The 26929-nt window shown below is 46.4% G+C and overlaps 47 non-coding genes across 47 annotated transcripts; 34 read left to right on the top strand and 13 right to left on the bottom strand.

Annotated features, from left to right (window-relative positions):
- Window positions 1–299: 299 nt before the first annotated feature.
- trnav-aac (transfer RNA valine (anticodon AAC)) lies at window positions 300–372 on the top strand. Its single transcript has one exon. It is a non-coding gene; the product is annotated as a tRNA-Val (tRNA).
- Window positions 373–986: 614 nt separating this feature from the next.
- On the top strand, window positions 987–1059 carry trnav-cac (transfer RNA valine (anticodon CAC)). The gene has a single exon. It is a non-coding gene; the product is annotated as a tRNA-Val (tRNA).
- A 474-nt stretch (window positions 1060–1533) lies between these two features.
- Window positions 1534–1605, bottom strand: trnaq-cug (transfer RNA glutamine (anticodon CUG)). Its single transcript has one exon. It is a non-coding gene; the product is annotated as a tRNA-Gln (tRNA).
- Window positions 1606–1756: 151 nt separating this feature from the next.
- Window positions 1757–1828, top strand: trnad-guc (transfer RNA aspartic acid (anticodon GUC)). Its single transcript has one exon. It is a non-coding gene; the product is annotated as a tRNA-Asp (tRNA).
- A 522-nt stretch (window positions 1829–2350) lies between these two features.
- Window positions 2351–2423, top strand: trnav-aac (transfer RNA valine (anticodon AAC)). Its single transcript has one exon. It is a non-coding gene; the product is annotated as a tRNA-Val (tRNA).
- A 1161-nt stretch (window positions 2424–3584) lies between these two features.
- On the bottom strand, window positions 3585–3656 carry trnaq-cug (transfer RNA glutamine (anticodon CUG)). The gene has a single exon. It is a non-coding gene; the product is annotated as a tRNA-Gln (tRNA).
- Window positions 3657–3807: 151 nt separating this feature from the next.
- Window positions 3808–3879, top strand: trnad-guc (transfer RNA aspartic acid (anticodon GUC)). The gene has a single exon. It is a non-coding gene; the product is annotated as a tRNA-Asp (tRNA).
- Window positions 3880–4401: 522 nt separating this feature from the next.
- On the top strand, window positions 4402–4474 carry trnav-aac (transfer RNA valine (anticodon AAC)). Its single transcript has one exon. It is a non-coding gene; the product is annotated as a tRNA-Val (tRNA).
- Window positions 4475–5088: 614 nt separating this feature from the next.
- Window positions 5089–5161, top strand: trnav-cac (transfer RNA valine (anticodon CAC)). The gene has a single exon. It is a non-coding gene; the product is annotated as a tRNA-Val (tRNA).
- Window positions 5162–5606: 445 nt separating this feature from the next.
- On the bottom strand, window positions 5607–5678 carry trnaq-cug (transfer RNA glutamine (anticodon CUG)). The gene has a single exon. It is a non-coding gene; the product is annotated as a tRNA-Gln (tRNA).
- A 151-nt stretch (window positions 5679–5829) lies between these two features.
- Window positions 5830–5901, top strand: trnad-guc (transfer RNA aspartic acid (anticodon GUC)). The gene has a single exon. It is a non-coding gene; the product is annotated as a tRNA-Asp (tRNA).
- A 522-nt stretch (window positions 5902–6423) lies between these two features.
- Window positions 6424–6496, top strand: trnav-uac (transfer RNA valine (anticodon UAC)). Its single transcript has one exon. It is a non-coding gene; the product is annotated as a tRNA-Val (tRNA).
- Window positions 6497–7110: 614 nt separating this feature from the next.
- On the top strand, window positions 7111–7183 carry trnav-cac (transfer RNA valine (anticodon CAC)). The gene has a single exon. It is a non-coding gene; the product is annotated as a tRNA-Val (tRNA).
- A 474-nt stretch (window positions 7184–7657) lies between these two features.
- trnaq-cug (transfer RNA glutamine (anticodon CUG)) lies at window positions 7658–7729 on the bottom strand. The gene has a single exon. It is a non-coding gene; the product is annotated as a tRNA-Gln (tRNA).
- Window positions 7730–7880: 151 nt separating this feature from the next.
- On the top strand, window positions 7881–7952 carry trnad-guc (transfer RNA aspartic acid (anticodon GUC)). The gene has a single exon. It is a non-coding gene; the product is annotated as a tRNA-Asp (tRNA).
- Window positions 7953–8474: 522 nt separating this feature from the next.
- trnav-uac (transfer RNA valine (anticodon UAC)) lies at window positions 8475–8547 on the top strand. Its single transcript has one exon. It is a non-coding gene; the product is annotated as a tRNA-Val (tRNA).
- Window positions 8548–9931: 1384 nt separating this feature from the next.
- Window positions 9932–10003, top strand: trnad-guc (transfer RNA aspartic acid (anticodon GUC)). The gene has a single exon. It is a non-coding gene; the product is annotated as a tRNA-Asp (tRNA).
- Window positions 10004–10525: 522 nt separating this feature from the next.
- On the top strand, window positions 10526–10598 carry trnav-aac (transfer RNA valine (anticodon AAC)). The gene has a single exon. It is a non-coding gene; the product is annotated as a tRNA-Val (tRNA).
- Window positions 10599–11759: 1161 nt separating this feature from the next.
- trnaq-cug (transfer RNA glutamine (anticodon CUG)) lies at window positions 11760–11831 on the bottom strand. The gene has a single exon. It is a non-coding gene; the product is annotated as a tRNA-Gln (tRNA).
- A 151-nt stretch (window positions 11832–11982) lies between these two features.
- Window positions 11983–12054, top strand: trnad-guc (transfer RNA aspartic acid (anticodon GUC)). Its single transcript has one exon. It is a non-coding gene; the product is annotated as a tRNA-Asp (tRNA).
- A 522-nt stretch (window positions 12055–12576) lies between these two features.
- trnav-uac (transfer RNA valine (anticodon UAC)) lies at window positions 12577–12649 on the top strand. The gene has a single exon. It is a non-coding gene; the product is annotated as a tRNA-Val (tRNA).
- A 1161-nt stretch (window positions 12650–13810) lies between these two features.
- trnaq-cug (transfer RNA glutamine (anticodon CUG)) lies at window positions 13811–13882 on the bottom strand. The gene has a single exon. It is a non-coding gene; the product is annotated as a tRNA-Gln (tRNA).
- A 151-nt stretch (window positions 13883–14033) lies between these two features.
- On the top strand, window positions 14034–14105 carry trnad-guc (transfer RNA aspartic acid (anticodon GUC)). Its single transcript has one exon. It is a non-coding gene; the product is annotated as a tRNA-Asp (tRNA).
- Window positions 14106–14627: 522 nt separating this feature from the next.
- On the top strand, window positions 14628–14700 carry trnav-aac (transfer RNA valine (anticodon AAC)). Its single transcript has one exon. It is a non-coding gene; the product is annotated as a tRNA-Val (tRNA).
- A 614-nt stretch (window positions 14701–15314) lies between these two features.
- trnav-cac (transfer RNA valine (anticodon CAC)) lies at window positions 15315–15387 on the top strand. The gene has a single exon. It is a non-coding gene; the product is annotated as a tRNA-Val (tRNA).
- Window positions 15388–15855: 468 nt separating this feature from the next.
- Window positions 15856–15927, bottom strand: trnaq-cug (transfer RNA glutamine (anticodon CUG)). Its single transcript has one exon. It is a non-coding gene; the product is annotated as a tRNA-Gln (tRNA).
- Window positions 15928–16078: 151 nt separating this feature from the next.
- Window positions 16079–16150, top strand: trnad-guc (transfer RNA aspartic acid (anticodon GUC)). Its single transcript has one exon. It is a non-coding gene; the product is annotated as a tRNA-Asp (tRNA).
- A 522-nt stretch (window positions 16151–16672) lies between these two features.
- trnav-aac (transfer RNA valine (anticodon AAC)) lies at window positions 16673–16745 on the top strand. Its single transcript has one exon. It is a non-coding gene; the product is annotated as a tRNA-Val (tRNA).
- Window positions 16746–17895: 1150 nt separating this feature from the next.
- trnaq-cug (transfer RNA glutamine (anticodon CUG)) lies at window positions 17896–17967 on the bottom strand. Its single transcript has one exon. It is a non-coding gene; the product is annotated as a tRNA-Gln (tRNA).
- Window positions 17968–18118: 151 nt separating this feature from the next.
- On the top strand, window positions 18119–18190 carry trnad-guc (transfer RNA aspartic acid (anticodon GUC)). The gene has a single exon. It is a non-coding gene; the product is annotated as a tRNA-Asp (tRNA).
- Window positions 18191–18712: 522 nt separating this feature from the next.
- On the top strand, window positions 18713–18785 carry trnav-uac (transfer RNA valine (anticodon UAC)). The gene has a single exon. It is a non-coding gene; the product is annotated as a tRNA-Val (tRNA).
- A 474-nt stretch (window positions 18786–19259) lies between these two features.
- Window positions 19260–19331, bottom strand: trnaq-cug (transfer RNA glutamine (anticodon CUG)). Its single transcript has one exon. It is a non-coding gene; the product is annotated as a tRNA-Gln (tRNA).
- A 151-nt stretch (window positions 19332–19482) lies between these two features.
- On the top strand, window positions 19483–19554 carry trnad-guc (transfer RNA aspartic acid (anticodon GUC)). The gene has a single exon. It is a non-coding gene; the product is annotated as a tRNA-Asp (tRNA).
- A 522-nt stretch (window positions 19555–20076) lies between these two features.
- On the top strand, window positions 20077–20149 carry trnav-uac (transfer RNA valine (anticodon UAC)). The gene has a single exon. It is a non-coding gene; the product is annotated as a tRNA-Val (tRNA).
- Window positions 20150–20763: 614 nt separating this feature from the next.
- Window positions 20764–20836, top strand: trnav-cac (transfer RNA valine (anticodon CAC)). The gene has a single exon. It is a non-coding gene; the product is annotated as a tRNA-Val (tRNA).
- A 474-nt stretch (window positions 20837–21310) lies between these two features.
- trnaq-cug (transfer RNA glutamine (anticodon CUG)) lies at window positions 21311–21382 on the bottom strand. The gene has a single exon. It is a non-coding gene; the product is annotated as a tRNA-Gln (tRNA).
- Window positions 21383–21533: 151 nt separating this feature from the next.
- trnad-guc (transfer RNA aspartic acid (anticodon GUC)) lies at window positions 21534–21605 on the top strand. Its single transcript has one exon. It is a non-coding gene; the product is annotated as a tRNA-Asp (tRNA).
- A 522-nt stretch (window positions 21606–22127) lies between these two features.
- trnav-uac (transfer RNA valine (anticodon UAC)) lies at window positions 22128–22200 on the top strand. Its single transcript has one exon. It is a non-coding gene; the product is annotated as a tRNA-Val (tRNA).
- Window positions 22201–22674: 474 nt separating this feature from the next.
- trnaq-cug (transfer RNA glutamine (anticodon CUG)) lies at window positions 22675–22746 on the bottom strand. Its single transcript has one exon. It is a non-coding gene; the product is annotated as a tRNA-Gln (tRNA).
- A 151-nt stretch (window positions 22747–22897) lies between these two features.
- trnad-guc (transfer RNA aspartic acid (anticodon GUC)) lies at window positions 22898–22969 on the top strand. Its single transcript has one exon. It is a non-coding gene; the product is annotated as a tRNA-Asp (tRNA).
- A 522-nt stretch (window positions 22970–23491) lies between these two features.
- trnav-uac (transfer RNA valine (anticodon UAC)) lies at window positions 23492–23564 on the top strand. Its single transcript has one exon. It is a non-coding gene; the product is annotated as a tRNA-Val (tRNA).
- A 614-nt stretch (window positions 23565–24178) lies between these two features.
- Window positions 24179–24251, top strand: trnav-cac (transfer RNA valine (anticodon CAC)). Its single transcript has one exon. It is a non-coding gene; the product is annotated as a tRNA-Val (tRNA).
- Window positions 24252–24725: 474 nt separating this feature from the next.
- On the bottom strand, window positions 24726–24797 carry trnaq-cug (transfer RNA glutamine (anticodon CUG)). Its single transcript has one exon. It is a non-coding gene; the product is annotated as a tRNA-Gln (tRNA).
- A 151-nt stretch (window positions 24798–24948) lies between these two features.
- On the top strand, window positions 24949–25020 carry trnad-guc (transfer RNA aspartic acid (anticodon GUC)). Its single transcript has one exon. It is a non-coding gene; the product is annotated as a tRNA-Asp (tRNA).
- A 522-nt stretch (window positions 25021–25542) lies between these two features.
- trnav-uac (transfer RNA valine (anticodon UAC)) lies at window positions 25543–25615 on the top strand. Its single transcript has one exon. It is a non-coding gene; the product is annotated as a tRNA-Val (tRNA).
- Window positions 25616–26229: 614 nt separating this feature from the next.
- trnav-cac (transfer RNA valine (anticodon CAC)) lies at window positions 26230–26302 on the top strand. Its single transcript has one exon. It is a non-coding gene; the product is annotated as a tRNA-Val (tRNA).
- Window positions 26303–26776: 474 nt separating this feature from the next.
- On the bottom strand, window positions 26777–26848 carry trnaq-cug (transfer RNA glutamine (anticodon CUG)). Its single transcript has one exon. It is a non-coding gene; the product is annotated as a tRNA-Gln (tRNA).
- Between the last annotated feature and the right edge of the window lie 81 nt (window positions 26849–26929).

Below are 26929 nucleotides of genomic sequence, written 5' to 3' on the forward strand. Positions count from 1 at the left end.
TTACGTGCGTCCCTACTGACAAATAAGTTTCTTGGTCTTGTCTTCTGTAGATTGTGTGCTAGCCAAACAAAGGACATCAAAGAGCTTGTCAACCAGAAGATCAGCTCCCATGACAAGAGATGCAATCTTGAGATCACAATTTGCATTGTCAATACAGCCATAAGTGGGGGAGTGCTTGAAGAATGACACAAATGGGAGTTCCCTCCTTCTCAATAGTCCTACATGATCTGTCATAAAAGTCCACAAATGTAAGAAAGCATTGAAATGCTCCTTTAATTACTACGGGGTACGCAAGCTCAGTTTCCGTAGTGTAGTGGTTATCACGTTCGCCTAACACGCGAAAGGTCCCCGGTCCGAAACCGGGCGGAAGCATGCGTCTTTGCTTATGCGTCCTGATATAAAAGTGTCTGACTGCAGGCACTGCTTGAACTTGTGGGGTTCTACTGCTGTTTGGGACACAGACAAGAGAAAGTACTCAAATCTGGTTCAGGTCTCTGACATCTGTAACCTTTGGATGCTCGTCTTGCTAAAGAGTTGTCTATGGCCCAAATTTCTGCAAACTCCACAGACTTCACACAAATCAACAAATCTCCAGTCGCTATATTTCCTGAAGATGGAGGCACAGACTAAGCTCTTGGAAATGACTGGCTCTAGGTGGCCTGCACAGGACTTGGGCCTATTTTCAGCCAATGCCCAAGGCAATGAAACAAATGGGCGCTTTAGGCAACAGTTCTGCTGCCAGAGGTTCTGGGGTTCTTAGGGCAGCATATGTTGAGCTGTGCTTGCTTTAGTGAACTCCTAAATGTCCAAAGTTTAAGTGAGCCTAACATGGAGACTACAGTTCAGACTCCTTGCTAGAGTGCGTCTGTCTCTTCTCCATGGCTCCTTTTACTTCAAGGCCATGATAGGAACATGTCACCAAATTTGTCAGAGTGCGAGATTACTCAGTGAGACACATTGGAAAGCCAAACAAGCTGTCTTTCGGGGTTTCCGTAGTGTAGTGGTTATCACGTTCGCCTCACACGCGAAAGGTCCCCGGTCCGAAACCGGGCGGAAACATGGGTCTTTTCCTTCTTTGGTTACAAGGGAATTGATATTCACTCTTTAGACAACTCTGCTTGTCCAGCATTTTCTCTGTTTTACTTGCATCCCTATTGAGAATTAAGTCTCTTGGTTTTGTCTTCTGTAGGTTGTGTGCTAGCCAAACAAAGGACATCAAAGAGCTTGTCAAGAAGAAGATCGGGGCCTTCAGAGGTGGCAAAGGGATTGGAAGTGGGAAGAGTGCAAGAGGAAAAGTTGACTTGAGTCAAGGTGGCTAATGAACGATACAGCAGGAAGCTGAAGTGGAAAGTGCAGCAGAAGAGCATGAGCGAGGTTTGGTGCAGCATGAAGACCATGTGCAGATGAGATCAGCCAACACAAGAGGAGTGGAACTGACTGGGCCACTAACTTGCTCTTCAACTGACTAGATTCTTATGCTAGGGTGTGCTAATGCTAATGTACCTGTGGAGCAAAGTGCTAGAAAGCCAAATGAGGTTCCACTGAGACTTGAACTCAGATCGCTGGATTCAGAGTCCAGAGTGCTAACCATTACACCATGGAACCCTGGCTGAAGCGCACAAAAGATCTGTGTCAAACAGGCATAAAAGTGTAGTTCCTGGTAAACCGATGGGGATTTCTACACGGCCAGCCAAATTTTACCTGTCATACCTGCTGCGAATCGCAGCTTGACGTGACCATTGCAGTGCTTCAGAGGTCCTCGTTAGTATAGTGGACAGTATCTCCGCCTGTCACGCGGAAGACCGGGGTTCGATTCCCCGACGGGGAGTGAGCAGTTTCCTTCTCTGTTCTGCCTTTTACCTGCAATGACCACACACACCTTAATCGCACACCAGATCCTAGTCAATCTAATAATCTAGTCCTATAATGGGCTTGAAGAAACATGAATTCCACCTGTGCGCTCACAAGTCGAAAAGGTCTTCTCAGAAAGAGCTCCCATCAGAAGAGATGCTAGTCCAAGAGAACACTGCTTGTGCAGCATTTTCTCTGTTTTACGTGCGTCCCTACTGACAAATAAGTTTCTTGGTCTTGTCTTCTGTAGATTGTGTGCTAGCCAAACAAAGGACATCAAAGAGCTTGTCAACCAGAAGATCAGCTCCCATGACAAGAGATGCAATCTTGAGATCACAATTTGCATTGTCAATACAGCCATAAGTGGGGGAGTGCTTGAAGAATGACACAAATGGGAGTTCCCTCCTTCTCAATAGTCCTACATGATCTGTCATAAAAGTCCACAAATGTAAGAAAGCATTGAAATGCTCCTTTAATTACTACGGGGTACGCAAGCTCAGTTTCCGTAGTGTAGTGGTTATCACGTTCGCCTAACACGCGAAAGGTCCCCGGTCCGAAACCGGGCGGAAGCATGCGTCTTTGCTTATGCGTCCTGATATAAAAGTGTCTGACTGCAGGCACTGCTTGAACTTGTGGGGTTCTACTGCTGTTTGGGACACAGACAAGAGAAAGTACTCAAATCTGGTTCAGGTCTCTGACATCTGTAACCTTTGGATGCTCGTCTTGCTAAAGAGTTGTCTATGGCCCAAATTTCTGCAAACTCCACAGACTTCACACAAATCAACAAATCTCCAGTCGCTATATTTCCTGAAGATGGAGGCACAGACTAAGCTCTTGGAAATGACTGGCTCTAGGTGGCCTGCACAGGACTTGGGCCTATTTTCAGCCAATGCCCAAGGCAATGAAACAAATGGGCGCTTTAGGCAACAGTTCTGCTGCCAGAGGTTCTGGGGTTCTTAGGGCAGCATATGTTGAGCTGTGCTTGCTTTAGTGAACTCCTAAATGTCCAAAGTTTAAGTGAGCCTAACATGGAGACTACAGTTCAGACTCCTTGCTAGAGTGCGTCTGTCTCTTCTCCATGGCTCCTTTTACTTCAAGGCCATGATAGGAACATGTCACCAAATTTGTCAGAGTGCGAGATTACTCAGTGAGACACATTGGAAAGCCAAACAAGCTGTCTTTCGGGGTTTCCGTAGTGTAGTGGTTATCACGTTCACCTCACACGCGAAAGGTCCCCGGTCCGAAACCGGGCGGAAACATGGGTCTTTTCCTTCTTTGGTTACAAGGGAATTGATATTCACTCTTTAGACAACTCTGCTTGTCCAGCATTTTCTCTGTTTTACTTGCATCCCTATTGAGAATTAAGTCTCTTGGTTTTGTCTTCTGTAGGTTGTGTGCTAGCCAAACAAAGGACATCAAAGAGCTTGTCAAGAAGAAGATCGGGGCCTTCAGAGGTGGCAAAGGGATTGGAAGTGGGAAGAGTGCAAGAGGAAAAGTTGACTTGAGTCAAGGTGGCTAATGAACGATACAGCAGGAAGCTGAAGTGGAAAGTGCAGCAGAAGAGCATGAGCGAGGTTTGGTGCAGCATGAAGACCATGTGCAGATGAGATCAGCCAACACAAGAGGAGTGGAACTGACTGGGCCACTAACTTGCTCTTCAACTGACTAGATTCTTATGCTAGCGTGTGCTAATGCTAATGTACCTGTGGAGCAAAGTGCTAGAAAGCCAAATGAGGTTCCACTGAGACTTGAACTCAGATCGCTGGATTCAGAGTCCAGAGTGCTAACCATTACACCATGGAACCCTGCCTGAAGCGCACAAAAGATCTGTGTCAAACAGGCATAAAAGTGTAGTTCCTGGTAAACCGATGGGGATTTCTACACGGCCAGCCAAATTTTACCTGTCATACCTGCTGCGAATCGCAGCTTGACGTGACCATTGCAGTGCTTCAGAGGTCCTCGTTAGTATAGTGGACAGTATCTCCGCCTGTCACGCGGAAGACCGGGGTTCGATTCCCCGACGGGGAGTGAGCAGTTTCCTTCTCTGTTCTGCCTTTTACCTGCAATGACCACACACACCTTAATCGCACACCAGATCCTAGTCAATCTAATAATCTAGTCCTATAATGGGCTTGAAGAAACATGAATTCCACCTGTGCGCTCACAAGTCGAAAAGGTCTTCTCAGAAAGAGCTCCCATCAGAAGAGATGCTAGTCCAAGAGAACACTGCTTGTGCAGCATTTTCTCTGTTTTACGTGCGTCCCTACTGACAAATAAGTTTCTTGGTCTTGTCTTCTGTAGATTGTGTGCTAGCCAAACAAAGGACATCAAAGAGCTTGTCAACCAGAAGATCAGCTCCCATGACAAGAGATGCAATCTTGAGATCACAATTTGCATTGTCAATACAGCCATAAGTGGGGGAGTGCTTGAAGAATGACACAAATGGGAGTTCCCTCCTTCTCAATAGTCCTACATGATCTGTCATAAAAGTCCACAAATGTAAGAAAGCATTGAAATGCTCCTTTAATTACTACGGGGTACGCAAGCTCAGTTTCCGTAGTGTAGTGGTTATCACGTTCGCCTAACACGCGAAAGGTCCCCGGTCCGAAACCGGGCGGAAGCATGCGTCTTTGCTTATGCGTCCTGATATAAAAGTGTCTGACTGCAGGCACTGCTTGAACTTGTGGGGTTCTACTGCTGTTTGGGACACAGACAAGAGAAAGTACTCAAATCTGGTTCAGGTCTCTGACATCTGTAACCTTTGGATGCTCGTCTTGCTAAAGAGTTGTCTATGGCCCAAATTTCTGCAAACTCCACAGACTTCACACAAATCAACAAATCTCCAGTCGCTATATTTCCTGAAGATGGAGGCACAGACTAAGCTCTTGGAAATGACTGGCTCTAGGTGGCCTGCACAGGACTTGGGCCTATTTTCAGCCAATGCCCAAGGCAATGAAACAAATGGGCGCTTTAGGCAACAGTTCTGCTGCCAGAGGTTCTGGGGTTCTTAGGGCAGCATATGTTGAGCTGTGCTTGCTTTAGTGAACTCCTAAATGTCCAAAGTTTAAGTGAGCCTAACATGGAGACTACAGTTCAGACTCCTTGCTAGAGTGCGTCTGTCTCTTCTCCATGGCTCCTTTTACTTCAAGGCCATGATAGGAACATGTCACCAAATTTGTCAGAGTGCGAGATTACTCAGTGAGACACATTGGAAAGCCAAACAAGCTGTCTTTCGGGGTTTCCGTAGTGTAGTGGTTATCACGTTCGCCTCACACGCGAAAGGTCCCCGGTCCGAAACCGGGCGGAAACATGGGTCTTTTCCTTCTTTGGTTACAAGGGAATTGATATTCACTCTTTAGACAACTCTGCTTGTCCAGCATTTTCTCTGTTTTACTTGCATCCCTATTGAGAATTAAGTCTCTTGGTTTTGTCTTCTGTAGGTTGTGTGCTAGCCAAACAAAGGACATCAAAGAGCTTGTCAAGAAGAAGATCGGGGCCTTCAGAGGTGGCAAAGGGATTGGAAGTGGGAAGAGTGCAAGAGGAAAAGTTGACTTGAGTCAAGGTGGCTAATGAACGATACAGCAGGAAGCTGAAGTGGAAAGTGCAGCATGAAGACCATGTGCAGATGAGATCAGCCAACACAAGAGGAGTGGAACTGACTGGGCCACTAACTTGCTCTTCAACTGACTAGATTCTTATGCTAGCGTGTGCTAATGCTAATGTACCTGTGGAGCAAAGTGCTAGAAAGCCAAATGAGGTTCCACTGAGACTTGAACTCAGATCGCTGGATTCAGAGTCCAGAGTGCTAACCATTACACCATGGAACCCTGCCTGAAGCACACAAAAGATCTGTGTCAAACAGGCATAAAAGTGTAGTTCCTGGTAAACCGATGGGGATTTCTACACGGCCAGCCAAATTTTACCTGTCATACCTGCTGCGAATCGCAGCTTGACGTGACCATTGCACTGATTCAGAGGTCCTCGTTAGTATAGTGGACAGTATCTCCGCCTGTCACGCGGAAGACCGGGGTTCGATTCCCCGACGGGGAGTGAGCAGTTTCCTTCTCTGTTCTGCCTTTTACCTGCAATGACCACACACACCTTAATCGCACACCAGATCCTAGTCAATCTAATAATCTAGTCCTATAATGGGCTTGAAGAAACATGAATTCCACCTGTGCGCTCACAAGTCGAAAAGGTCTTCTCAGAAAGAGCTCCCATCAGAAGAGATGCTAGTCCAAGAGAACACTGCTTGTGCAGCATTTTCTCTGTTTTACGTGCGTCCCTACTGACAAATAAGTTTCTTGGTCTTGTCTTCTGTAGATTGTGTGCTAGCCAAACAAAGGACATCAAAGAGCTTGTCAACCAGAAGATCAGCTCCCATGACAAGAGATGCAATCTTGAGATCACAATTTGCATTGTCAATACAGCCATAAGTGGGGGAGTGCTTGAAGAATGACACAAATGGGAGTTCCCTCCTTCTCAATAGTCCTACATGATCTGTCATAAAAGTCCACAAATGTAAGAAAGCATTGAAATGCTCCTTTAATTACTACGGGGTACGCAAGCTCAGTTTCCGTAGTGTAGTGGTTATCACGTTCGCCTTACACGCGAAAGGTCCCCGGTCCGAAACCGGGCGGAAGCATGCGTCTTTGCTTATGCGTCCTGATATAAAAGTGTCTGACTGCAGGCACTGCTTGAACTTGTGGGGTTCTACTGCTGTTTGGGACACAGACAAGAGAAAGTACTCAAATCTGGTTCAGGTCTCTGACATCTGTAACCTTTGGATGCTCGTCTTGCTAAAGAGTTGTCTATGGCCCAAATTTCTGCAAACTCCACAGACTTCACACAAATCAACAAATCTCCAGTCGCTATATTTCCTGAAGATGGAGGCACAGACTAAGCTCTTGGAAATGACTGGCTCTAGGTGGCCTGCACAGGACTTGGGCCTATTTTCAGCCAATGCCCAAGGCAATGAAACAAATGGGCGCTTTAGGCAACAGTTCTGCTGCCAGAGGTTCTGGGGTTCTTAGGGCAGCATATGTTGAGCTGTGCTTGCTTTAGTGAACTCCTAAATGTCCAAAGTTTAAGTGAGCCTAACATGGAGACTACAGTTCAGACTCCTTGCTAGAGTGCGTCTGTCTCTTCTCCATGGCTCCTTTTACTTCAAGGCCATGATAGGAACATGTCACCAAATTTGTCAGAGTGCGAGATTACTCAGTGAGACACATTGGAAAGCCAAACAAGCTGTCTTTCGGGGTTTCCGTAGTGTAGTGGTTATCACGTTCGCCTCACACGCGAAAGGTCCCCGGTCCGAAACCGGGCGGAAACATGGGTCTTTTCCTTCTTTGGTTACAAGGGAATTGATATTCACTCTTTAGACAACTCTGCTTGTCCAGCATTTTCTCTGTTTTACTTGCATCCCTATTGAGAATTAAGTCTCTTGGTTTTGTCTTCTGTAGGTTGTGTGCTAGCCAAACAAAGGACATCAAAGAGCTTGTCAAGAAGAAGATCGGGGCCTTCAGAGGTGGCAAAGGGATTGGAAGTGGGAAGAGTGCAAGAGGAAAAGTTGACTTGAGTCAAGGTGGCTAATGAACGATACAGCAGGAAGCTGAAGTGGAAAGTGCAGCAGAAGAGCATGAGCGAGGTTTGGTGCAGCATGAAGACCATGTGCAGATGAGATCAGCCAACACAAGAGGAGTGGAACTGACTGGGCCACTAACTTACTCTTCAACTGACTAGATTCTTATGCTAGGGTGTGCTAATGCTAATGTACCTGTGGAGCAAAGTGCTAGAAAGCCAAATGAGGTTCCACTGAGACTTGAACTCAGATCGCTGGATTCAGAGTCCAGAGTGCTAACCATTACACCATGGAACCCTGCCTGAAGCGCACAAAAGATCTGTGTCAAACAGGCATAAAAGTGTAGTTCCTGGTAAACCGATGGGGATTTCTACACGGCCAGCCAAATTTTACCTGTCATACCTGCTGCGAATCGCAGCTTGACGTGACCATTGCAGTGCTTCAGAGGTCCTCGTTAGTATAGTGGACAGTATCTCCGCCTGTCACGCGGAAGACCGGGGTTCGATTCCCCGACGGGGAGTGAGCAGTTTCCTTCTCTGTTCTGCCTTTTACCTGCAATGACCACACACACCTTAATCGCACACCAGATCCTAGTCAATCTAATAATCTAGTCCTATAATGGGCTTGAAGAAGCATGAATTCCACCTGTGCGCTCACAAGTCGAAAAGGTCTTCTCAGAAAGAGCTCCCATCAGAAGAGATGCTAGTCCAAGAGAACACTGCTTGTGCAGCATTTTCTCTGTTTTACGTGCGTCCCTACTGACAAATAAGTTTCTTGGTCTTGTCTTCTGTAGATTGTGTGCTAGCCAAACAAAGGACATCAAAGAGCTTGTCAACCAGAAGATCAGCTCCCATGACAAGAGATGCAATCTTGAGATCACAATTTGCATTGTCAATACAGCCATAAGTGGGGGAGTGCTTGAAGAATGACACAAATGGGAGTTCCCTCCTTCTCAATAGTCCTACATGATCTGTCATAAAAGTCCACAAATGTAAGAAAGCATTGAAATGCTCCTTTAATTACTACGGGGTACGCAAGCTCAGTTTCCGTAGTGTAGTGGTTATCACGTTCGCCTTACACGCGAAAGGTCCCCGGTCCGAAACCGGGCGGAAGCATGCGTCTTTGCTTATGTGTCCTGATATAAAAGTGTCTGACTGCAGGCACTGCTTGAACTTGTGGGGTTCTACTGCTGTTTGGGACACAGACAAGAGAAAGTACTCAAATCTGGTTCAGGTCTCTGACATCTGTAACCTTTGGATGCTCGTCTTGCTAAAGAGTTGTCTATGGCCCAAATTTCTGCAAACTCCACAGACTTCACACAAATCAACAAATCTCCAGTCGCTATATTTCCTGAAGATGGAGGCACAGACTAAGCTCTTGGAAATGACTGGCTCTAGGTGGCCTGCACAGGACTTGGGCCTATTTTCAGCCAATGCCCAAGGCAATGAAACAAATGGGCGCTTTAGGCAACAGTTCTGCTGCCAGAGGTTCTGGGGTTCTTAGGGCAGCATATGTTGAGCTGTGCTTGCTTTAGTGAACTCCTAAATGTCCAAAGTTTAAGTGAGCCTAACATGGAGACTACAGTTCAGACTCCTTGCTAGAGTGCGTCTGTCTCTTCTCCATGGCTCCTTTTACTTCAAGGCCATGATAGGAACATGTCACCAAATTTGTCAGAGTGCGAGATTACTCAGTGAGACACATTGGAAAGCCAAACAAGCTGTCTTTCGGGGTTTCCGTAGTGTAGTGGTTATCACGTTCACCTCACACGCGAAAGGTCCCCGGTCCGAAACCGGGCGGAAACATGGGTCTTTTCCTTCTTTGGTTACAAGGGAATTGATATTCACTCTTTAGACAACTCTGCTTGTCCAGCATTTTCTCTGTTTTACTTGCATCCCTATTGAGAATTAAGTCTCTTGGTTTTGTCTTCTGTAGGTTGTGTGCTAGCCAAACAAAGGACATCAAAGAGCTTGTCAAGAAGAAGATCGGGGCCTTCAGAGGTGGCAAAGGGATTGGAAGTGGGAAGAGTGCAAGAGGAAAAGTTGACTTGAGTCAAGGTGGCTAATGAACGATACAGCAGGAAGCTGAAGTGGAAAGTGCAGCAGAAGAGCATGAGCGAGGTTTGGTGCAGCATGAAGACCATGTGCAGATGAGATCAGCCAACACAAGAGGAGTGGAACTGACTGGGCCACTAACTTGCTCTTCAACTGACTAGATTCTTATGCTAGCGTGTGCTAATGCTAATGTACCTGTGGAGCAAAGTGCTAGAAAGCCAAATGAGGTTCCACTGAGACTTGAACTCAGATTGCTGGATTCAGAGTCCAGAGTGCTAACCATTTCACCATGGAACCCTGCCTGAAGCACACAAAAGATCTGTGTCAAACAGGCATAAAAGTGTAGTTCCTGGTAAACTGATGGGGATTTCTACACGGCCAGCCAAATTTTACCTGTCATACCTGCTGCGAATCGCAGCTTGACGTGACCATTGCAGTGCTTCAGAGGTCCTCGTTAGTATAGTGGACAGTATCTCCGCCTGTCACGCGGAAGACCGGGGTTCGATTCCCCGACGGGGAGTGAGCAGTTTCCTTCTCTGTTCTGCCTTTTACCTGCAATGACCACACACACCTTAATCGCACACCAGATCCTAGTCAATCTAATAATCTAGTCCTATAATGGGCTTGAAGAAACATGAATTCCACCTGTGCGCTCACAAGTCGAAAAGGTCTTCTCAGAAAGAGCTCCCATCAGAAGAGATGCTAGTCCAAGAGAACACTGCTTGTGCAGCATTTTCTCTGTTTTACGTGCGTCCCTACTGACAAATAAGTTTCTTGGTCTTGTCTTCTGTAGATTGTGTGCTAGCCAAACAAAGGACATCAAAGAGCTTGTCAACCAGAAGATCAGCTCCCATGACAAGAGATGCAATCTTGAGATCACAATTTGCATTGTCAATACAGCCATAAGTGGGGGAGTGCTTGAAGAATGACACAAATGGGAGTTCCCTCCTTCTCAATAGTCCTACATGATCTGTCATAAAAGTCCACAAATGTAAGAAAGCATTGAAATGCTCCTTTAATTACTACGGGGTACGCAAGCTCAGTTTCCGTAGTGTAGTGGTTATCACGTTCGCCTAACACGCGAAAGGTCCCCGGTCCGAAACCGGGCGGAAGCATGCGTCTTTGCTTATGCGTCCTGATATAAAAGTGTCTGACTGCAGGCACTGCTTGAACTTGTGGGGTTCTACTGCTGTTTGGGACACAGACAAGAGAAAGTACTCAAATCTGGTTCAGGTCTCTGACATCTGTAACCTTTGGATGCTCGTCTTGCTAAAGAGTTGTCTATGGCCCAAATTTCTGCAAACTCCACAGACTTCACACAAATCAACAAATCTCCAGTCGCTATATTTCCTGAAGATGGAGGCACAGACTAAGCTCTTGGAAATGACTGGCTCTAGGTGGCCTGCAAAGGACTTGGGCCTATTTTCAGCCAATGCCCAAGGCAATGAAACAAATGGGCGCTTTAGGCAACAGTTCTGCTGCCAGAGGTTCTGGGGTTCTTAGGGCAGCATATGTTGAGCTGTGCTTGCTTTAGTGAACTCCTAAATGTCCAAAGTTTAAGTGAGCCTAACATGGAGACTACAGTTCAGACTCCTTGCTAGAGTGCGTCTGTCTCTTCTCCATGGCTCCTTTTACTTCAAGGCCATGATAGGAACATGTCACCAAATTTGTCAGAGTGCGAGATTACTCAGTGAGACACATTGGAAAGCCAAACAAGCTGTCTTTCGGGGTTTCCGTAGTGTAGTGGTTATCACGTTCACCTCACACGCGAAAGGTCCCCGGTCCGAAACCGGGCGGAAACATGGGTCTTTTCCTTCTTTGGTTACAAGGGAATTGATATTCACTCTTTAGACAACTCTGCTTGTCCAGCATTTTCTCTGTTTTACTTGCATCCCTATTGAGAATTAAGTCTCTTGGTTTTGTCTTCTGTAGGTTGTGTGCTAGCCAAACAAAGGACATCAAAGAGCTTGTCAAGAAGAAGATCGGGGCCTTCAGAGGTGGCAAAGGGATTGGAAGTGGGAAGAGTGCAAGAGGAAAAGTTGACTTGAGTCAAGGTGGCTAATGAACGATACAGCAGGAAGCTGAAGTGGAAAGTGCAGCAGAAGAGCATGAGCGAGGTTTGGTGCAGCATGAAGACCATGTGCAGATGAGATCAGCCAACACAAGAGGAGTGGAACTGACTGGGCCACTAACTTGCTCTTCAACTGACTAGATTCTTATGCTAGCGTGTGCTAATGCTAATGTACCTGTGGAGCAAAGTGCTAGAAAGCCAAATGAGGTTCCACTGAGACTTGAACTCAGATCGCTGGATTCAGAGTCCAGAGTGCTAACCATTACACCATGGAACCCTGCCTGAAGCGCACAAAAGATCTGTGTCAAACAGGCATAAAAGTGTAGTTCCTGGTAAACCGATGGGGATTTCTACACGGCCAGCCAAATTTTACCTGTCATACCTGCTGCGAATCGCAGCTTGACGTGACCATTGCAGTGCTTCAGAGGTCCTCGTTAGTATAGTGGACAGTATCTCCGCCTGTCACGCGGAAGACCGGGGTTCGATTCCCCGACGGGGAGTGAGCAGTTTCCTTCTCTGTTCTGCCTTTTACCTGCAATGACCACACACACCTTAATCGCACACCAGATCCTAGTCAATCTAATAATCTAGTCCTATAATGGGCTTGAAGAAACATGAATTCCACCTGTGCGCTCACAAGTCGAAAAGGTCTTCTCAGAAAGAGCTCCCATCAGAAGAGATGCTAGTCCAAGAGAACACTGCTTGTGCAGCATTTTCTCTGTTTTACGTGCGTCCCTACTGACAAATAAGTTTCTTGGTCTTGTCTTCTGTAGATTGTGTGCTAGCCAAACAAAGGACATCAAAGAGCTTGTCAACCAGAAGATCAGCTCCCATGACAAGAGATGCAATCTTGAGATCACAATTTGCATTGTCAATACAGCCATAAGTGGGGGAGTGCTTGAAGAATGACACAAATGGGAGTTCCCTCCTTCTCAATAGTCCTACATGATCTGTCATAAAAGTCCACAAATGTAAGAAAGCATTGAAATGCTCCTTTAATTACTACGGGGTACGCAAGCTCAGTTTCCGTAGTGTAGTGGTTATCACGTTCGCCTTACACGTGAAAGGTCCCCGGTCCGAAACCGGGCGGAAGCATGCGTCTTTGCTTATGCGTCCTGATATAAAAGTGTCTGACTGCAGGCACTGCTTGAACTTGTGGGGTTCTACTGCTGTTTGGGACACAGACAAGAGAAAGTACTCAAATCTGGTTCAGGTCTCTGACATCTGTAACCTTTGGATGCTCGTCTTGCTAAAGAGTTGTCTATGGCCCAAATTTCTGCAAACTCCACAGACTTCACACAAATCAACAAATCTCCAGTCGCTATATTTCCTGAAGATGGAGGCACAGACTAAGCTCTTGGAAATGACTGGCTCTAGGTGGCCTGCACAGGACTTGGGCCTATTTTCAGCCAATGCCCAAGGCAATGAAACAAATGGGCGCTTTAGGCAACAGTTCTGCTGCCAGAGGTTCTGGGGTTCTTAGGGCAGCATATGTTGAGCTGTGCTTGCTTTAGTGAACTCCTAAATGTCCAAAGTTTAAGTGAGCCTAACATGGAGACTACAGTTCAGACTCCTTGCTAGAGTGCGTCTGTCTCTTCTCCATGGCTCCTTTTACTTCAAGGCCATGATAGGAACATGTCACCAAATTTGTCAGAGTGCGAGATTACTCAGTGAGACACATTGGAAAGCCAAACAAGCTGTCTTTCGGGGTTTCCGTAGTGTAGTGGTTATCACGTTCACCTCACACGCGAAAGGTCCCCGGTCCGAAACCGGGCGGAAACATGGGTCTTTTCCTTCTTTGGTTACAAGGGAATTGATATTCACTCTTTAGACAACTCTGCTTGTCCAGCATTTTCTCTGTTTTACTTGCATCCCTATTGAGAATTAAGTCTCTTGGTTTTGTCTTCTGTAGGTTGTGTGCTAGCCAAACAAAGGACATCAAAGAGCTTGTCAAGAAGAAGATCGGGGCCTTCAGAGGTGGCAAAGGGATTGGAAGTGGGAAGAGTGCAAGAGGAAAAGTTGACTTGAGTCAAGGTGGCTAATGAACGATACAGCAGGAAGCTGAAGTGGAAAGTGCAGCAGAAGAGTATGAGCGAGGTTTGGTGCAGCATGAAGACCATGTGCAGATGAGATCAGCCAACACAAGAGGAGTGGAACTGACTGGGCCACTAACTTGCTCTTCAACTGACTAGATTCTTATGCTAGTGTGTGCTAATGCTAATGTACCTGTGGAGCAAAGTGCTAGAAAGCCAAATGAGGTTCCACTGAGACTTGAACTCAGATCGCTGGATTCAGAGTCCAGAGTGCTAACCATTACACCATGGAACCCTGCCTGAAGCACACAAAAGATCTGTGTCAAACAGGCATAAAAGTGTAGTTCCTGGTAAACCGATGGGGATTTCTACACGGCCAGCCAAATTTTACCTGTCATACCTGCTGCGAATCGCAGCTTGACGTGACCATTGCAGTGCTTCAGAGGTCCTCGTTAGTATAGTGGACAGTATCTCCGCCTGTCACGCGGAAGACCGGGGTTCGATTCCCCGACGGGGAGTGAGCAGTTTCCTTCTCTGTTCTGCCTTTTACCTGCAATGACCACACACACCTTAATCGCACACCAGATCCTAGTCAATCTAATAATCTAGTCCTATAATGGGCTTGAAGAAACATGAATTCCACCTGTGCGCTCACAAGTCGAAAAGGTCTTCTCAGAAAGAGCTCCCATCAGAAGAGATGCTAGTCCAAGAGAACACTGCTTGTGCAGCATTTTCTCTGTTTTACGTGCGTCCCTACTGACAAATAAGTTTCTTGGTCTTGTCTTCTGTAGATTGTGTGCTAGCCAAACAAAGGACATCAAAGAGCTTGTCAACCAGAAGATCAGCTCCCATGACAAGAGATGCAATCTTGAGATCACAATTTGCATTGTCAATACAGCCATAAGTGGGGGAGTGCTTGAAGAATGACACAAATGGGAGTTCCCTCCTTCTCAATAGTCCTACATGATCTGTCATAAAAGTCCACAAATGTAAGAAAGCATTGAAATGCTCCTTTAATTACTACGGGGTACGCAAGCTCAGTTTCCGTAGTGTAGTGGTTATCACGTTCGCCTAACACGCGAAAGGTCCCCGGTCCGAAACCGGGCGGAAGCATGCGTCTTTGCTTATGCGTCCTGATATAAAAGTGTCTGACTGCAGGCACTGCTTGAACTTGTGGGGTTCTACTGCTGTTTGGGACACAGACAAGAGAAAGTACTCAAATCTGGTTCAGGTCTCTGACATCTGTAACCTTTGGATGCTCGTCTTGCTAAAGAGTTGTCTATGGCCCAAATTTCTGCAAACTCCACAGACTTCACACAAATCAACAAATCTCCAGTCGCTATATTTCCTGAAGATGGAGGCACAGACTAAGCTCTTGGAAATGACTGGCTCTAGGTGGCCTGCACAGGACTTGGGCCTATTTTCAGCCAATGCCCAAGGCAATGAAACAAATGGGCGCTTTAGGCAACAGTTCTGCTGCCAGAGGTTCTGGGGTTCTTAGGGCAGCATATGTTGAGCTGTGCTTGCTTTAGTGAACTCCTAAATGTCCAAAGTTTAAGTGAGCCTAACATGGAGACTACAGTTCAGACTCCTTGCTAGAGTGCGTCTGTCTCTTCTCCATGGCTCCTTTTACTTCAAGGCCATGATAGGAACATGTCACCAAATTTGTCAGAGTGCGAGATTACTCAGTGAGACACATTGGAAAGCCAAACAAGCTGTCTTTTGGGGTTTCCGTAGTGTAGTGGTTATCACGTTCGCCTCACACGCGAAAGGTCCCCGGTCCGAAACCGGCCGGAAACATGGGTCTTTTCCTTCTTTGGTTACAAGGGAATTGATATTCACTCTTTAGACAACTCTGCTTGTCCAGCATTTTCTCTGTTTTACTTGCATCCCTATTGAGAATTAAGTCTCTTGGTTTTGTCTTCTGTAGGTTGTGTGCTAGCCAAACAAAGGACATCAAAGAGCTTGTCAAGAAGAAGATCGGGGCCTTCAGAGGTGGCAAAGGGATTGGAAGTGGGAAGAGTGCAAGAGGAAAAGTTGACTTGAGTCAAGGTGGCTAATGAACGATACAGCAGGAAGCTGAAGTGGAAAGTGCAGCAGAAGAGTATGAGCGAGGTTTGGTGCAGCATGAAGACCATGTGCAGATGAGATCAGCCAACACAAGAGGAGTGGAACTGACTGGGCCACTAACTTGCTCTTCAACTGACTAGATTCTTATGCTAGCGTGTGCTAATGCACCTGTGGAGCAAAGTGCTAGAAAGCCAAATGAGGTTCCACTGAGACTTGAACTCAGATCGCTGGATTCAGAGTCCAGAGTGCTAACCATTACACCATGGAACCCTGCCTGAAGCACACAAAAGATCTGTGTCAAACAGGCATAAAAGTGTAGTTCCTGGTAAACCGATGGGGATTGCTACACGGCCAGCCAAATTTTACCTGTCATACCTGCTGCGAATCGCAGCTTGACGTGACCATTGCAGTGCTTCAGAGGTCCTCGTTAGTATAGTGGACAGTATCTCCGCCTGTCACGCGGAAGACCGGGGTTCGATTCCCCGACGGGGAGTGAGCAGTTTCTTTCTCTGTTCTGCCTTTTACCTGCAATGACCACACACACCTTAATCGCACACCAGATCCTAGTCAATCTAATAATCTAGTCCTATAATGGGCTTGAAGAAACATGAATTCCACCTGTGCGCTCACAAGTCGAAAAGGTCTTCTCAGAAAGAGCTCCCATCAGAAGAGATGCTAGTCCAAGAGAACACTGCTTGTGCAGCATTTTCTCTGTTTTACGTGCGTCCCTACTGACAAATAAGTTTCTTGGTCTTGTCTTCTGTAGATTGTGTGCTAGCCAAACAAAGGACATCAAAGAGCTTGTCAACCAGAAGATCAGCTCCCATGACAAGAGATGCAATCTTGAGATCACAATTTGCATTGTCAATACAGCCATAAGTGGGGGAGTGCTTGAAGAATGACACAAATGGGAGTTCCCTCCTTCTCAATAGTCCTACATGATCTGTCATAAAAGTCCACAAATGTAAGAAAGCATTGAAATGCTCCTTTAATTACTACGGGGTACGCAAGCTCAGTTTCCGTAGTGTAGTGGTTATCACGTTCGCCTAACACGCGAAAGGTCCCCGGTCCGAAACCGGGCGGAAGCATGCGTCTTTGCTTATGCGTCCTGATATAAAAGTGTCTGACTGCAGGCACTGCTTGAACTTGTGGGGTTCTACTGCTGTTTGGGACACAGACAAGAGAAAGTACTCAAATCTGGTTCAGGTCTCTGACATCTGTAACCTTTGGATGCTCGTCTTGCTAAAGAGTTGTCTATGGCCCAAATTTCTGCAAACTCCACAGACTTCACACAAATCAACAAATCTCCAGTCGCTATATTTCCTGAAGATGGAGGCACAGACTAAGCTCTTGGAAATGACTGGCTCTAGGTGGCCTGCACAGGACTTGGGCCTATTTTCAGCCAATGCCCAAGGCAATGAAACAAATGGGCGCTTTAGGCAACAGTTCTGCTGCCAGAGGTTCTGGGGTTCTTAGGGCAGCATATGTTGAGCTGTGCTTGCTTTAGTGAACTCCTAAATGTCCAAAGTTTAAGTGAGCCTAACATGGAGACTACAGTTCAGACTCCTTGCTAGAGTGCGTCTGTCTCTTCTCCATGGCTCCTTTTACTTCAAGGCCATGATAGGAACATGTCACCAAATTTGTCAGAGTGCGAGATTACTCAGTGAGACACATTGGAAAGCCAAACAAGCTGTCTTTCGGGGTTTCCGTAGTGTAGTGGTTATCACGTTCGCCTCACACGCGAAAGGTCCCCGGGCGGAAACATGGGTCTTTTCCTTCTTTGGTTACAAGGGAATTGATATTCACTCTTTAGACAACTCTGCTTGTCCAGCATTTTCTCTGTTTTACTTGCATCCCTATTGAGAATTAAGTCTCTTGGTTTTGTCTTCTGTAGGTTGTGTGCTAGCCAAACAAAGGACATCAAAGAGCTTGTCAAGAAGAAGATCGGGGCCTTCAGAGGTGGCAAAGGGATTGGAAGTGGGAAGAGTGCAAGAGGAAAAGTTGACTTGAGTCAAGGTGGCTAATGAACGATACAGCAGGAAGCTGAAGTGGAAAGTGCAGCAGAAGAGCATGAGCGAGGTTTGGTGCAGCATGAAGACCATGTGCAGATGAGATCAGCCAACACAAGAGGAGTGGAACTGACTGGGCCACTAACTTGCTCTTCAACTGACTAGATTCTTATGCTAGGGTGTGCTAATGCTAATGTACCTGTGGAGCAAAGTGCTAGAAAGCCAAATGAGGTTCCACTGAGACTTGAACTCAGATCGCTGGATTCAGAGTCCAGAGTGCTAACCATTACACCATGGAACCCTGCCTGAAGCACACAAAAGATCTGTGTCAAACAGGCATAAAAGTGTAGTTCCTGGTAAACCGATGGGGATTTCTACACGGCCAGCCAAATTTTACCTGTCATACCTGCTGCGAATCGCAGCTTGACGTGACCATTGCAGTGCTTCAGAGGTCCTCGTTAGTATAGTGGACAGTATCTCCGCCTGTCACGCGGAAGACCGGGGTTCGATTCCCCGACGGGGAGTGAGCAGTTTCCTTCTCTGTTCTGCCTTTTACCTGCAATGACCACACACACCTTAATCGCACACCAGATCCTAGTCAATCTAATAATCTAGTCCTATAATGGGCTTGAAGAAACATGAATTCCACCTGTGCGCTCACAAGTCGAAAAGGTCTTCTCAGAAAGAGCTCCCATCAGAAGAGATGCTAGTCCAAGAGAACACTGCTTGTGCAGCATTTTCTCTGTTTTACGTGCGTCCCTACTGACAAATAAGTTTCTTGGTCTTGTCTTCTGTAGATTGTGTGCTAGCCAAACAAAGGACATCAAAGAGCTTGTCAACCAGAAGATCAGCTCCCATGACAAGAGATGCAATCTTGAGATCACAATTTGCATTGTCAATACAGCCATAAGTGGGGGAGTGCTTGAAGAATGACACAAATGGGAGTTCCCTCCTTCTCAATAGTCCTACATGATCTGTCATAAAAGTCCACAAATGTAAGAAAGCATTGAAATGCTCCTTTAATTACTACAGGGTACGCAAGCTCAGTTTCCGTAGTGTAGTGGTTATCACGTTCGCCTTACACGCGAAAGGTCCCCGGTCCGAAACCGGGCGAAAACATGAGTCTTTTCCTTCTTTGGTCACAAGGGAATTGATATTCACTCTTTAGACAACTCTGCTTGTCCAGCATTTTCTCTGTTTTACTTGCATCCCTATTGAGAATTAAGTCTCTTGGTTTTGTCTTCTGTAGGTTGTGTGCTAGCCAAACAAAGGACATCAAAGAGCTTGTCAAGAAGAAGATCGGGGCCTTCAGAGGTGGCAAAGGGATTGGAAGTGGGAAGAGTGCAAGAGGAAAAGTTGACTTGAGTCAAGGTGGCTAATGAACGATACAGCAGGAAGCTGAAGTGGAAAGTGCAGCAGAAGAGCATGAGCGAGGTTTGGTGCAGCATGAAGACCATGTGCAGATGAGATCTGTCAACACAAGAGGAGTGGAACTGACTGGGCCACTAACTTGCTCTTCAACTGACTAGATTCTTATGCTAGCGTGTGCTAATGCTAATGTACCTGTGGAGCAAAGTGCTAGAAAGCCAAATGAGGTTCCACTGAGACTTGAACTCAGATTGCTGGATTCAGAGTCCAGAGTGCTAACCATTACACCATGGAACCCTGCCTGAAGCACACAAAAGATCTGTGTCATACAGGCATAAAAGTGTAGTTCCTGGTAAACCGATGGGGATTTCTACACGGCCAGCCAAATTTTACCTGTCATACCTGCTGCGAATCGCAGCTTGACGTGACCATTGCAGTGCTTCAGAGGTCCTCGTTAGTATAGTGGACAGTATCTCCGCCTGTCACGCGGAAGACCGGGGTTCGATTCCCCGACGGGGAGTGAGCAGTTTCCTTCTCTGTTCTGCCTTTTACCTGCAATGACCACACACACCTTAATCGCACACCAGATCCTAGTCAATCTAATAATCTAGTCCTATAATGGGCTTGAAGAAACATGAATTCCACCTGTGCGCTCACAAGTCGAAAAGGTCTTCTCAGAAAGAGCTCCCATCAGAAGAGATGCTAGTCCAAGAGAACACTGCTTGTGCAGCATTTTCTCTGTTTTACGTGCGTCCCTACTGACAAATAAGTTTCTTGGTCTTGTCTTCTGTAGATTGTGTGCTAGCCAAACAAAGGACATCAAAGAGCTTGTCAACCAGAAGATCAGCTCCCATGACAAGAGATGCAATCTTGAGATCACAATTTGCATTGTCAATACAGCCATAAGTGGGGGAGTGCTTGAAGAATGACACAAATGGGAGTTCCCTCCTTCTCAATAGTCCTACATGATCTGTCATAAAAGTCCACAAATGTAAGAAAGCATTGAAATGCTCCTTTAATTACTACGGGGTACGCAAGCTCAGTTTCCGTAGTGTAGTGGTTATCACGTTCGCCTTACACGCGAAAGGTCCCCGGTCCGAAACCGGGCGGAAGCATGCGTCTTTGCTTATGCGTCCTGATATAAAAGTGTCTGACTGCAGGCACTGCTTGAACTTGTGGGGTTCTACTGCTGTTTGGGACACAGACAAGAGAAAGTACTCAAATCTGGTTCAGGTCTCTGACATCTGTAACCTTTGGATGCTCGTCTTGCTAAAGAGTTGTCTATGGCCCAAATTTCTGCAAACTCCACAGACTTCACACAAATCAACAAATCTCCAGTCGCTATATTTCCTGAAGATGGAGGCACAGACTAAGCTCTTGGAAATGACTGGCTCTAGGTGGCCTGCACAGGACTTGGGCCTATTTTCAGCCAATGCCCAAGGCAATGAAACAAATGGGCGCTTTAGGCAACAGTTCTGCTGCCAGAGGTTCTGGGGTTCTTAGGGCAGCATATGTTGAGCTGTGCTTGCTTTAGTGAACTCCTAAATGTCCAAAGTTTAAGTGAGCCTAACATGGAGACTACAGTTCAGACTCCTTGCTAGAGTGCGTCTGTCTCTTCTCCATGGCTCCTTTTACTTCAAGGCCATGATAGGAACATGTCACCAAATTTGTCAGAGTGCGAGATTACTCAGTGAGACACATTGGAAAGCCAAACAAGCTGTCTTTCAGGGTTTCCGTAGTGTAGTGGTTATCACGTTCGCCTCACACGCGAAAGGTCCCCGGTCCGAAACCGGGCGGAAACATGGGTCTTTTCCTTCTTTGGTTACAAGGGAATTGATATTCACTCTTTAGACAACTCTGCTTGTCCAGCATTTTCTCTGTTTTACTTGCATCCCTATTGAGAATTAAGTCTCTTGGTTTTGTCTTCTGTAGGTTGTGTGCTAGCCAAACAAAGGACATCAAAGAGCTTGTCAAGAAGAAGATCGGGGCCTTCAGAGGTGGCAAAGGGATTGGAAGTGGGAAGAGTGCAAGAGGAAAAGTTGACTTGAGTCAAGGTGGCTAATGAACGATACAGCAGGAAGCTGAAGTGGAAAGTGCAGCAGAAGAGCATAAGCGAGGTTTGGTGCAGCATGAAGACCATGTGCAGATGAGATCAGCCAACACAAGAGGAGTGGAACTGACTGGGCCACTAACTTGCTCTTCAACTGACTAGATTCTTATGCTAGCGTGTGCTAATGCTAATGTACCTGTGGAGCAAAGTGCTAGAAAGCCAAATGAGGTTCCACTGAGACTTGAACTCAGATCGCTGGATTCAGAGTCCAGAGTGCTAACCATTACACCATGGAACCCTGCCTGAAGCACACAAAAGATCTGTGTCAAACAGGCATAAAAGTGTAGTTCCTGGTAAACCGATGGGGATTTCTACACGGCCAGCCAAATTTTACCTGTCATACCTGCTGCGAATCGCAGCTTGACGTGACCATTGCAGTGCTTCAGAGGTCCTCGTTAGTATAGTGGACAGTATCTCCGCCTGTCACGCGGAAGACCGGGGTTCGATTCCCCGACGGGGAGTGAGCAGTTTCCTTCTCTGTTCTGCCTTTTACCTGCAATGACCACACACACCTTAATCGCACACCAGATCCTAGTCAATCTAATAATCTAGTCCTATAATGGGCTTGAAGAAACATGAATTCCACCTGTGCGCTCACAAGTCGAAAAGGTCTTCTCAGAAAGAGCTCCCATCAGAAGAGATGCTAGTCCAAGAGAACACTGCTTGTGCAGCATTTTCTCTGTTTTACGTGCGTCCCTACTGACAAATAAGTTTCTTGGTCTTGTCTTCTGTAGATTGTGTGCTAGCCAAACAAAGGACATCAAAGAGCTTGTCAACCAGAAGATCAGCTCCCATGACAAGAGATGCAATCTTGAGATCACAATTTGCATTGTCAATACAGCCATAAGTGGGGGAGTGCTTGAAGAATGACACAAATGGGAGTTCCCTCCTTCTCAATAGTCCTACATGATCTGTCATAAAAGTCCACAAATGTAAGAAAGCATTGAAATGCTCCTTTAATTACTACAGGGTACGCAAGCTCAGTTTCCGTAGTGTAGTGGTTATCACGTTCGCCTTACACGCGAAAGGTCCCCGGTCCGAAACCGGGCGAAAACATGAGTCTTTTCCTTCTTTGGTCACAAGGGAATTGATATTCACTCTTTAGACAACTCTGCTTGTCCAGCATTTTCTCTGTTTTACTTGCATCCCTATTGAGAATTAAGTCTCTTGGTTTTGTCTTCTGTAGGTTGTGTGCTAGCCAAACAAAGGACATCAAAGAGCTTGTCAAGAAGAAGATCGGGGCCTTCAGAGGTGGCAAAGGGATTGGAAGTGGGAAGAGTGCAAGAGGAAAAGTTGACTTGAGTCAAGGTGGCTAATGAACGATACAGCAGGAAGCTGAAGTGGAAAGTGCAGCAGAAGAGCATGAGCGAGGTTTGGTGCAGCATGAAGACCATGTGCAGATGAGATCTGTCAACACAAGAGGAGTGGAACTGACTGGGCCACTAACTTGCTCTTCAACTGACTAGATTCTTATGCTAGCGTGTGCTAATGCTAATGTACCTGTGGAGCAAAGTGCTAGAAAGCCAAATGAGGTTCCACTGAGACTTGAACTCAGATCGCTGGATTCAGAGTCCAGAGTGCTAACCATTACACCATGGAACCCTGCCTGAAGCACACAAAAGATCTGTGTCATACAGGCATAAAAGTGTAGTTCCTGGTAAACCGATGGGGATTTCTACACGGCCAGCCAAATTTTACCTGTCATACCTGCTGCGAATCGCAGCTTGACGTGACCATTGCAGTGCTTCAGAGGTCCTCGTTAGTATAGTGGACAGTATCTCCGCCTGTCACGCGGAAGACCGGGGTTCGATTCCCCGACGGGGAGTGAGCAGTTTCCTTCTCTGTTCTGCCTTTTACCTGCAATGACCACACACACCTTAATCGCACACCAGATCCTAGTCAATCTAATAATCTAGTCCTATAATGGGCTTGAAGAAACATGAATTCCACCTGTGCGCTCACAAGTCGAAAAGGTCTTCTCAGAAAGAGCTCCCATCAGAAGAGATGCTAGTCCAAGAGAACACTGCTTGTGCAGCATTTTCTCTGTTTTACGTGCGTCCCTACTGACAAATAAGTTTCTTGGTCTTGTCTTCTGTAGATTGTGTGCTAGCCAAACAAAGGACATCAAAGAGCTTGTCAACCAGAAGATCAGCTCCCATGACAAGAGATGCAATCTTGAGATCACAATTTGCATTGTCAATACAGCCATAAGTGGGGGAGTGCTTGAAGAATGACACAAATGGGAGTTCCCTCCTTCTCAATAGTCCTACATGATCTGTCATAAAAGTCCACAAATGTAAGAAAGCATTGAAATGCTCCTTTAATTACTACGGGGTACGCAAGCTCAGTTTCCGTAGTGTAGTGGTTATCACGTTCGCCTTACACGCGAAAGGTCCCCGGTCCGAAACCGGGCGGAAGCATGCGTCTTTGCTTATGCGTCCTGATATAAAAGTGTCTGACTGCAGGCACTGCTTGAACTTGTGGGGTTCTACTGCTGTTTGGGACACAGACAAGAGAAAGTACTCAAATCTGGTTCAGGTCTCTGACATCTGTAACCTTTGGATGCTCGTCTTGCTAAAGAGTTGTCTATGGCCCAAATTTCTGCAAACTCCACAGACTTCACACAAATCAACAAATCTCCAGTCGCTATATTTCCTGAAGATGGAGGCACAGACTAAGCTCTTGGAAATGACTGGCTCTAGGTGGCCTGCACAGGACTTGGGCCTATTTTCAGCCAATGCCCAAGGCAATGAAACAAATGGGCGCTTTAGGCAACAGTTCTGCTGCCAGAGGTTCTGGGGTTCTTAGGGCAGCATATGTTGAGCTGTGCTTGCTTTAGTGAACTCCTAAATGTCCAAAGTTTAAGTGAGCCTAACATGGAGACTACAGTTCAGACTCCTTGCTAGAGTGCGTCTGTCTCTTCTCCATGGCTCCTTTTACTTCAAGGCCATGATAGGAACATGTCACCAAATTTGTCAGAGTGCGAGATTACTCAGTGAGACACATTGGAAAGCCAAACAAGCTGTCTTTCGGGGTTTCCGTAGTGTAGTGGTTATCACGTTCGCCTCACACGCGAAAGGTCCCCGGTCCGAAACCGGGCGGAAACATGGGTCTTTTCCTTCTTTGGTTACAAGGGAATTGATATTCACTCTTTAGACAACTCTGCTTGTCCAGCATTTTCTCTGTTTTACTTGCATCCCTATTGAGAATTAAGTCTCTTGGTTTTGTCTTCTGTAGGTTGTGTGCTAGCCAAACAAAGGACATCAAAGAGCTTGTCAAGAAGAAGATCGGGGCCTTCAGAGGTGGCAAAGGGATTGGAAGTGGGAAGAGTGCAAGAGGAAAAGTTGACTTGAGTCAAGGTGGCTAATGAACGATACAGCAGGAAGCTGAAGTGGAAAGTGCAGCAGAAGAGCATAAGCGAGGTTTGGTGCAGCATGAAGACCATGTGCAGATGAGATCAGCCAACACAAGAGGAGTGGAACTGACTGGGCCACTAACTTGCTCTTCAACTGACTAGATTCTTATGCTAGCGTGTGCTAATGCTAATGTACCTGTGGAGCAAAGTGCTAGAAAGCCAAATGAGGTTCCACTGAGACTTGAACTCAGATCGCTGGATTCAGAGTCCAGAGTGCTAACCATTACACCATGGAACCCTGCCTGAAGCACACAAAAGATCTGTGTCAAACAGGCATAAAAGTGTAGTTCCTGGTAAACCGATGGGGATTTCTACACGGCCAGCCAAATTTTACCTGTCATACCTGCTGCGAATCGCAGCTTGACGTGACCATTGCAGTGCTTCAGAGGTCCTCGTTAGTATAGTGGACAGTATCTCCGCCTGTCACGCGGAAGACCGGGGTTCGATTCCCCGACGGGGAGTGAGCAGTTTCCTTCTCTGTTCTGCCTTTTACCTGCAATGACCACACACACCTTAATCGCACACCAGATCCTAGTCAATCTAATAATCTAGTCCTATAATGGGCTTGAAGAAACATGAATTCCACCTGTGCGCTCACAAGTCGAAAAGGTCTTCTCAGAAAGAGCTCCCATCAGAAGAGATGCTAGTCCAAGAGAACACTGCTTGTGCAGCATTTTCTCTGTTTTACGTGCGTCCCTACTGACAAATAAGTTTCTTGGTCTTGTCTTCTGTAGATTGTGTGCTAGCCAAACAAAGGACATCAAAGAGCTTGTCAACCAGAAGATCAGCTCCCATGACAAGAGATGCAATCTTGAGATCACAATTTGCATTGTCAATACAGCCATAAGTGGGGGAGTGCTTGAAGAATGACACAAATGGGAGTTCCCTCCTTCTCAATAGTCCTACATGATCTGTCATAAAAGTCCACAAATGTAAGAAAGCATTGAAATGCTCCTTTAATTACTACGGGGTACGCAAGCTCAGTTTCCGTAGTGTAGTGGTTATCACGTTCGCCTTACACGCGAAAGGTCCCCGGTCCGAAACCGGGCGGAAGCATGCGTCTTTGCTTATGCGTCCTGATATAAAAGTGTCTGACTGCAGGCACTGCTTGAACTTGTGGGGTTCTACTGCTGTTTGGGACACAGACAAGAGAAAGTACTCAAATCTGGTTCAGGTCTCTGACATCTGTAACCTTTGGATGCTCGTCTTGCTAAAGAGTTGTCTATGGCCCAAATTTCTGCAAACTCCACAGACTTCACACAAATCAACAAATCTCCAGTCGCTATATTTCCTGAAGATGGAGGCACAGACTAAGCTCTTGGAAATGACTGGCTCTAGGTGGCCTGCACAGGACTTGGGCCTATTTTCAGCCAATGCCCAAGGCAATGAAACAAATGGGCGCTTTAGGCAACAGTTCTGCTGCCAGAGGTTCTGGGGTTCTTAGGGCAGCATATGTTGAGCTGTGCTTGCTTTAGTGAACTCCTAAATGTCCAAAGTTTAAGTGAGCCTAACATGGAGACTACAGTTCAGACTCCTTGCTAGAGTGCGTCTGTCTCTTCTCCATGGCTCCTTTTACTTCAAGGCCATGATAGGAACATGTCACCAAATTTGTCAGAGTGCGAGATTACTCAGTGAGACACATTGGAAAGCCAAACAAGCTGTCTTTCGGGGTTTCCGTAGTGTAGTGGTTATCACGTTCGCCTCACACGCGAAAGGTCCCCGGTCCGAAACCGGGCGGAAACATGGGTCTTTTCCTTCTTTGGTTACAAGGGAATTGATATTCACTCTTTAGACAACTCTGCTTGTCCAGCATTTTCTCTGTTTTACTTGCATCCCTATTGAGAATTAAGTCTCTTGGTTTTGTCTTCTGTAGGTTGTGTGCTAGCCAAACAAAGGACATCAAAGAGCTTGTCAAGAAGAAGATCGGGGCCTTCAGAGGTGGCAAAGGGATTGGAAGTGGGAAGAGTGCAAGAGGAAAAGTTGACTTGAGTCAAGGTGGCTAATGAACGATACAGCAGGAAGCTGAAGTGGAAAGTGCAGCAGAAGAGCATGAGCGAGGTTTGGTGCAGCATGAAGACCATGTGCAGATGAGATCAGCCAACACAAGAGGAGTGGAACTGACTGGGCCACTAACTTGCTCTTCAACTGACTAGATTCTTATGCTAGCGTGTGCTAATGCTAATGTACCTGTGGAGCAAAGTGCTAGAAAGCCAAATGAGGTTCCACTGAGACTTGAACTCAGATCGCTGGATTCAGAGTCCAGAGTGCTAACCATTACACCATGGAACCCTGCCTGAAGCACACAAAAGATCTGTGTCAAACAGGCATAAAAGTGTAGTTCCTGGTAAACCGATGGGGATTTCTACACGG

The sequence above is a fragment of the Copadichromis virginalis genome, linkage group LG8 (genome assembly GCF_057382275.1).
Source record: "Copadichromis virginalis isolate Kocher_CV1m ecotype Utaka linkage group LG8, C_Virginalis_male_GT1.1, whole genome shotgun sequence".
NCBI lineage: Eukaryota > Metazoa > Chordata > Actinopteri > Cichliformes > Cichlidae > Copadichromis > Copadichromis virginalis.